The following is a 7001-nucleotide window of genomic DNA, read 5'->3' on the forward strand; positions in this document are numbered from 1 at the left end:
CTGACGACAAACTCAAGGACATTTTTTCATTTCCATTACTTTATTGTCCCATCGCTGTGGGAAATTCGGGTCGCTTCCTCCCAGTGGAAAGCTAGCAGCAACAGAGTGGCGCTACCCAGGTGTCTGCGTGTTTAGGTACGTGTAATCAGCCACCGTCCTTATGGCAGAATGACCGAGGTATTGTACGTGCCACAGTGGCGACACGGGGGTGGAACATGGATACCGTATCTGAGTCTGCACATACATTTGACCCGTGTCCGGCCCGGCCAGGATTCGAACCCGTGACCCTCGGATTTCAAGTCCAGTGCTCTACCACTGAGCTACCGGGCCCCCATTCATACCGTCAGTGCCAGCGGAAGTTGTCGACTGCAAAATTACTTCAGCAAAATTGTTCCCATTATCCACAGCCAAGCAGCCAAGGTGTAGATTGGTTGTATGTGTCCACGGGGAATGGGTGTAGATTGGTTGTATGTGTCCACGGGGAATGGGTGTAGATTGGTTGTATGTGTCCACGGGGAATGGGTGTAGATTGGTTGTATGTGTCCACGGGGAATGGGTGTAGATTGGTTGTATGTGTCCACGGGGAATGGGTGTAGATTGGTTGTATGTGTCCACGGGGAATGATGCTGTTATCCCAGGTGGGAAATAAACGCTCATTCTACAAAGTGAACGGATTTTTTTTTAACTGCGTCATCCCAATATTCCATCCTAAAATCTGAAACATGCAACTCTTAAAAAATGGCTTGCTGACCGTTTGGGATTGCACTTGCTCATTCAAGTTACCTGTAAAAAAAAATAAAAAAAACCAATTTAAAAATAAAATAAAACGCACAAACAAAAACAAATAAAACACACAAACAAAAACACACACAAAATACCAATTCGTGCACCGAGGATACCAGCAGGCACGCAGCAGAACCAAAGAGTAGCCAGCGTGTCTAGAAAACAGTAACAAGTAGATTCCAGAGCGGGGAGAGAAAATACTATTGGTGCGCGTGGCATGGTAAATCAGTACAAAAGTACAGCCTGGTATGTGTCAAGATAGGGAGCGGCTGGACTGAAAGCATTCGTCACTGTCACGGTCGGTACACTGTACGCTGAACACTGCTCGATCACCCGCAAGCTTGGTTTTGCACTTGACAAACCTACTGCATAAACGTTACATTCTTGGGAAAATAGCTTGTCCCAGCAAAATTGGATATACATAAAAATTCTTGGGAAAAATAGGTTGCTCCGGCATGATTTGGAAAGCTTAGTTTCTTCACTTGACAAACTACACACATATTCTTGAGAAAAATAGATTGCTCGAGCAGAATTGGATATTCATAAACATTCTTGGGAAAAATAGATTGTTCCAGCAGAATTGGAACATCCCCGGAAAATCACGGATCAGCAGAAAAATCCCACCCCTGCTGAATCTAATCATGTGATGGCGTTTTGTTAGGTCTTTGCTTGTGTGACGTTTTGTGAAAAGCTCCAGTTGCCTTCAAGGTGAGAGTCAGTCTTAGTATTCCTGCAGAGTCAGTGAGTGTGGTCTGTGTCAAGTCAAGTCAAGTCAATATTTATTTCAAAAACCCCCTAGGGTTACATGAATAAAATAAATAAAAATTGCAATAAACACGACAAAAAAGACATATGTAATAATGAGACACAAGATAGAGGGCTGCTTTATACCCCCATTCCACACAACCGTTCTAGGTCCCGTTCCCGTACCGACCAAGGACGGCTGCAAAGGAGAAAAATTGCTCAATGGTCTTGGTGGAAATAAACCTCCGGTCCTTCACCCCAGAGCGACAAGACTTCCCCAATCAACGTAAAGGGTCTTCACACGCAAAGCGAGGACATTCTACTGAGGCCAAGAAAAAAAAATCAATGTTTCGGATTCCCTGACCAACCCTTTATTTCTCGCTACCCCAGAACTTTTGTTTTGTTTGTTGACCCTTCGAAAAAGATTTTTTTTTGGGGGGGTTAAATGCTTCACTCGACTTTTCAGACTTTACAAGGAACATCACTCTTTTTCGACATCCAGGGGACACAGCTCGCACGATATCCGGGCAATAGGAAGCCACCTGCACCAATAATAGTAAGTTGTCGTTTTTTAAGTCAATAAAAAATTTTTTTAAACAAGTCGACCTACCGACGAATAGCTCAATCAGTAGCGGCGCTGGCTTCAAAACCAGTTGTCGTTATCGGCGTGGGTTCGATCCCCACGTTCGGCGAGGGATTTATTTCCCAGAGTCAACTTTGTACAGACTCTCCTCGGTGGCCGAACACCCCCGTGTGCACGCATGCGCACGATAAAGAACCCAAGTTCACAGCGAATTAAGTCTCAGGGCTTGGAAACATGAATACACGCATGCAAGGGAAAACATGGGTAGCGCCGTACTGTATGGCAGCTCGCTTTCCCCAATGAAAAAGCAGCCCGAATTACCACGAGGGTAACCTCACAGGACTGTATAATCTAATCTAATCTAATCTGACCCAATAGTGTGTGTGTGTGTGTGTGTGTGTGTGTGTGTGTGTGTGTGCGTGAGTGTGTATGTATATCAGTGTGTGTGTGTGTGTGTGTGTGTGTGTGTGTGTGTGTGTGTGTGTTTGGTGTGTGTGTGTGTTTGGGGGCGTATTGTCAACAGAAACAATCTTCTTCTTTTTTTGTTGAGCACAATCGTTGACAATCAGAGAGTAGTCAGACCCACAGTCACTGGTCACGAAACGCTGAGAGGTGATAGTGATGGCGAGCGGGATGATCACGCTAGCCGGACATGCGTGACTTTCCCCTGACAATGCGAAGTGTGCGGATCCATAGTCTCTGGCCAAGATTCTCTTGCAGGACATGGTGGCGACGCGCGATCATCACGCCAGCAGGACATAGTACAGTGGAACCCCACTTTTAAGACCCCGTTTTTTCTCAGATTTTGTGTTCATAAACTCAGTAAATCTACCCCAATAAATAAATCCCTGCGCCTTGAATATGTGCGCGATATAAATTGCATATATAAAAAAAAAATTTAAATTAAAAAAATCCCTGCGCTTAGAACTGTACCCACGGAATACGCGCGATATAAGCCTCATATTGATTGATTGATTGAATTTTAAGACTCCCTTCTTTTTAAGACCTGATTTTCTCAGTTTTATCGGAGGTCTTTTAAGGGCAGTTGCACTGTACAGTGATGGTTGTGCGTGACTATCGGCTGACAATGAGAGTTGCACTGTACAGTGATGGTTGTGCGTGACTATCGGCTGACAATGAGAGTTTCACTGTACAGTGATGGTTGTGCGTGACTATCGGCTGACAATGAGAGTTGCACTGTACAGTGATGGTTGTGCGTGACTATCGGCTGACAATGAGAGTTTCACTGTACAGTGATGGTTGTGCGTGACTATCGGCTGACAATGAGAGTTTCACTGTACAGTGATGGTTGTGCGTGACTATCGGCTGACAATGAGAGTTTCACTGTACAGTGATGGTTGTGCGTGACTATCGGCTGACAATGAGAGTTGCACTGTACAGTGATGGTTGTGCGTGACTATCGGCTGACAATGAGAGTTGCACTGTACAGTGATGGTTGTGCGTGACTATCGGCTGACAATGAGAGTTGCACTGTACAGTGATGGTTGTACGTGACTATCGGCTGACAATGAGAGTTGCACTGTACAGTGATGGCTGTACGTGACTATCGGCTGACAATGAGAGTTTCACTGTACAGTGATGGTTGTGCGTGACTATCGGCTGACAATGAGAGTTTCACTGTACAGTGATGGTTGTGCGTGACTATCGGCTGACAATGAGAGTTGCACTGTCCAGTGATGGTTGTGCGTGACTATCGGCTGACAATGAGAGTTGCACTGTACAGTGATGGTTGTGCGTGACTATCGGCTGACAATGAGAGTTGCGCTGTACAGTGATGGTTGTGCGTGACTATCGGCTGACAATGAGAGTTGCACTGTCCAGTGATGGTTGTGCGTGACTATCGGCTGACAATGAGAGTTGCACTGTACAGTGATGGTTGTGCGTGACTATCGGCTGACAATGAGAAATGGGCAGATCTCTTTAGTCACCAGGCATGACACGCTGTCAGGAGCCTGTAGTGATGACGCGCGTGCCGAACACAAAGCTATCGGATGACACCCTCCATGAAGCAATGACGGGTCATCAGTATCTTTGCCAGACTGGACCCATTAGACTGCAAGGATGGAGGACACAGGGAAAGCTATGAGGTGCATGGGCAACTCGATGTAGATCATATATATGATTATATTTCCGAGAGAACAACGGCCCCTATCCCCACCACCTCCCTTCCGCGCTCTCAAACATCTTGTAATATATGCAATGCCATTTTTTGTGGTTGTTTGTCTCTTTGTGTGGTTGTCACAGCGGGATTCAATACATTTCGCTGATTTATTTGGTGTTTTTTGTTATTGATTGTTGTTTTTTTTATTTTTTTATTTTTATTTTAATGTCACGTAAGAACAGAAAAAGAACCTGTTTAGATCAAAGCACGTTACCAAAGCGTTTTCGCATTCCACAAAACTGACACTTGTAAGGAAGAAGACAAAAACACATAATCAAGACTTGAGTAATGCCATTCATAGGAAGTAACACCGACTGTTCAGTCCACTCACGTTTACTGAAGTATTATGCACTTGACAAATCACAATTCCACATTTCTAAAACACGGAAAATAAACTGTGTTTGTGGGTGTGTGCGTGAGTGCGTTTATGTTTACGCTTGTTCCCTAATTTGTGGCCAATGCCACCGTCGCCAAAGCGAAAGTAAGGGCAGCAACAATCACACATCATTGAAATTTGAAGCAGCACACACACACACACACACACACACACACACACACACACACACACACACACACACACACACACACACACACACACAAATTACCCAAAAAAACTCAACTTTCCAAACTAACTTCTTACCAGCAAAGAATGTCGTACCAAATATATATACTCCACCACAACGAAAACAGAAACGACGACCCAGGTACACTGACTCACGCCCAAGAAGTCCACAACACTTCTCCCACGCAAACCGTACGTACGCTTCGAAACACTCGAAAACCACCGACTGCTGCACCACCACCACAGACTGCTGCAACCACCACCGACAAGCAACAGAACACAGAGTTCAGCGGCGTGTGTGGAATAAAAAGTCAAAACAGCGCAGCGTGCGCGCCTTGGCCTCAGAGCGTTTTTCCCACAACAAAACTGATGGGATAAAAACACACGGGCTTGACTGTGGGAAATGGGGTCACGCTCAACGCGCACGTACTGCATGAAAACACTCTTGAGGCCACCACAGGTGAACGAGTGTGCAGGGAGGAACAAGATTGTGCAAGGAAGGTATCTTGTCCCGACTCCGCGGCTTCTGGCTTTCTCTCAGTGTGAGCACGGCACCAGTCTGACTGCCTCCTGGGTAGTTCCGCACCCCCCCTCCCCCCGCCCCCTACTACAGACACACACTTCTCGTCTCTCCCTCTCCCATCAAACCTCCTTCCCCTCAACCAATATCCTCCCACCCCAACATGAGTGAGATGAGGGGGTGAGTACAGGTGAAGGGTAAGTATTCCTGCATGTCAGGCCTACTTTGTGTCAGGTGTGGGCTGCACGCACAGGTGTGCCCGTCTTTGATTTGCTTCAAGATGGTCACTGGTCTAAATCTCCACTGCTAATGTGATCTTCAAAATGGATACAGAGACCTTCTGAGACCTAACACACAAAAAAAGTGACAAATCAGGCTTTAAAGGGAGGGAGTCTTAAAACTTGAAGAAATTTACTAATGTTATTAACAGAAAATCTGAGAAAACAGGGACTTAAAACTGCCCTCAGTCATTAGCAGCTGTATGTACAACTGCCCCAGTGTGATTGGAAAGTATTATAATGTACATGTATAACCGTCCCTACTGTTCATTTTACAGCAAAAAACAGGTGTGCCTGACTGCACCCGCCCGAAAAACCGTCAGCCATTCTTCATTTTTAATCTATAGATTAAAGGTATTCTGCCTTTGCGATATATATAAAACTTACACAGGCGACACTTGTTTTGGTACATTCTCATATTGATTTCTTCAGTATATTTTTCGGAGCAAAAACAAGCACTTTTGCCTCCTCCAGAAGAAAAGGTGTGTTGCCTCTTTCAGTGAAAACAAAACAACCACACTGATGCCCGTCCTGGGAGAAAAAAGTCTTTGCCTCTTTAGTTTGTAAAAAAACCAAAAAAACATGAGCAAATGATCCTACCTATGACTCACCTTCGTCGTACATAACACGGATTAGACGCAAATTCACAGCTGACCTAGTTCAATAAACATTCTAGAAAATTACGATTTCCTTCTTAGAATTACCCATGTTTTTAGCATAACATGTCGTCGCTTTGACCTTGACATTTCTGGAGGACATTAAACCCTGAAAGTGTGTGGAGTTTCAAAGTTTTAGCTTCAAAGGTGTCAAAAAAATGACAATTTTTTCATGTTTTGACGTTGCTTGACCTAACTATTGCCTTGGAATTCGAAGAGGGTCAATCAAATTACGGGCATGTCTGGAGGTCATCAAATCCGACCCCGCAATGACCTTGTACATATTTTGAAACCACCAAACTTAGTTCTTTGTAGTTTACAAATCCTAATCTGTGATATTCGTAATGTGATTCCTCTGCTGTGAAACCCAACTCCTGTGATATGAGAGGGTAAATTTATATAGTGCAATACTATATTTGACTGTGATAGTCTTAAAGACGTTTGACCTTATTTAGATTTTATCTGTAAATTTATTGAATTTAAAGATGACATGGACAGCACTTTAGGTCAGTGTTACTGGAAATATGATAGGTGTGCTTGTTATTACATGTATACGTGAACCTATGTTTTATGTTTTATGTGTGTTGTCCTATACAATTGTTGTTATAATCGTTATAACAATCGTCCGATCTCCCAGGTCAACTTATGTGCAGACCTGCTAGTGCCTTACCCCGCAGGGTGTCCCGAAGAACA

General features: G+C 44.4%; 1 non-coding gene across 1 annotated transcript; it reads right to left on the reverse strand.

Moving 5' to 3' along the window:
• Positions 1-258: 258 nt before the first annotated feature.
• Positions 259-330, reverse strand: Trnas-uga (transfer RNA serine (anticodon UGA)). The gene has a single exon. It is a non-coding gene; the product is annotated as a tRNA-Ser (tRNA).
• Positions 331-7001: the final 6671 nt, after the last annotated feature.

The sequence above is a fragment of the Littorina saxatilis genome, linkage group LG6 (assembly GCF_037325665.1).
Source record: "Littorina saxatilis isolate snail1 linkage group LG6, US_GU_Lsax_2.0, whole genome shotgun sequence".
In the NCBI taxonomy this organism is placed as follows: Eukaryota; Metazoa; Mollusca; class Gastropoda; order Littorinimorpha; family Littorinidae; genus Littorina; species Littorina saxatilis.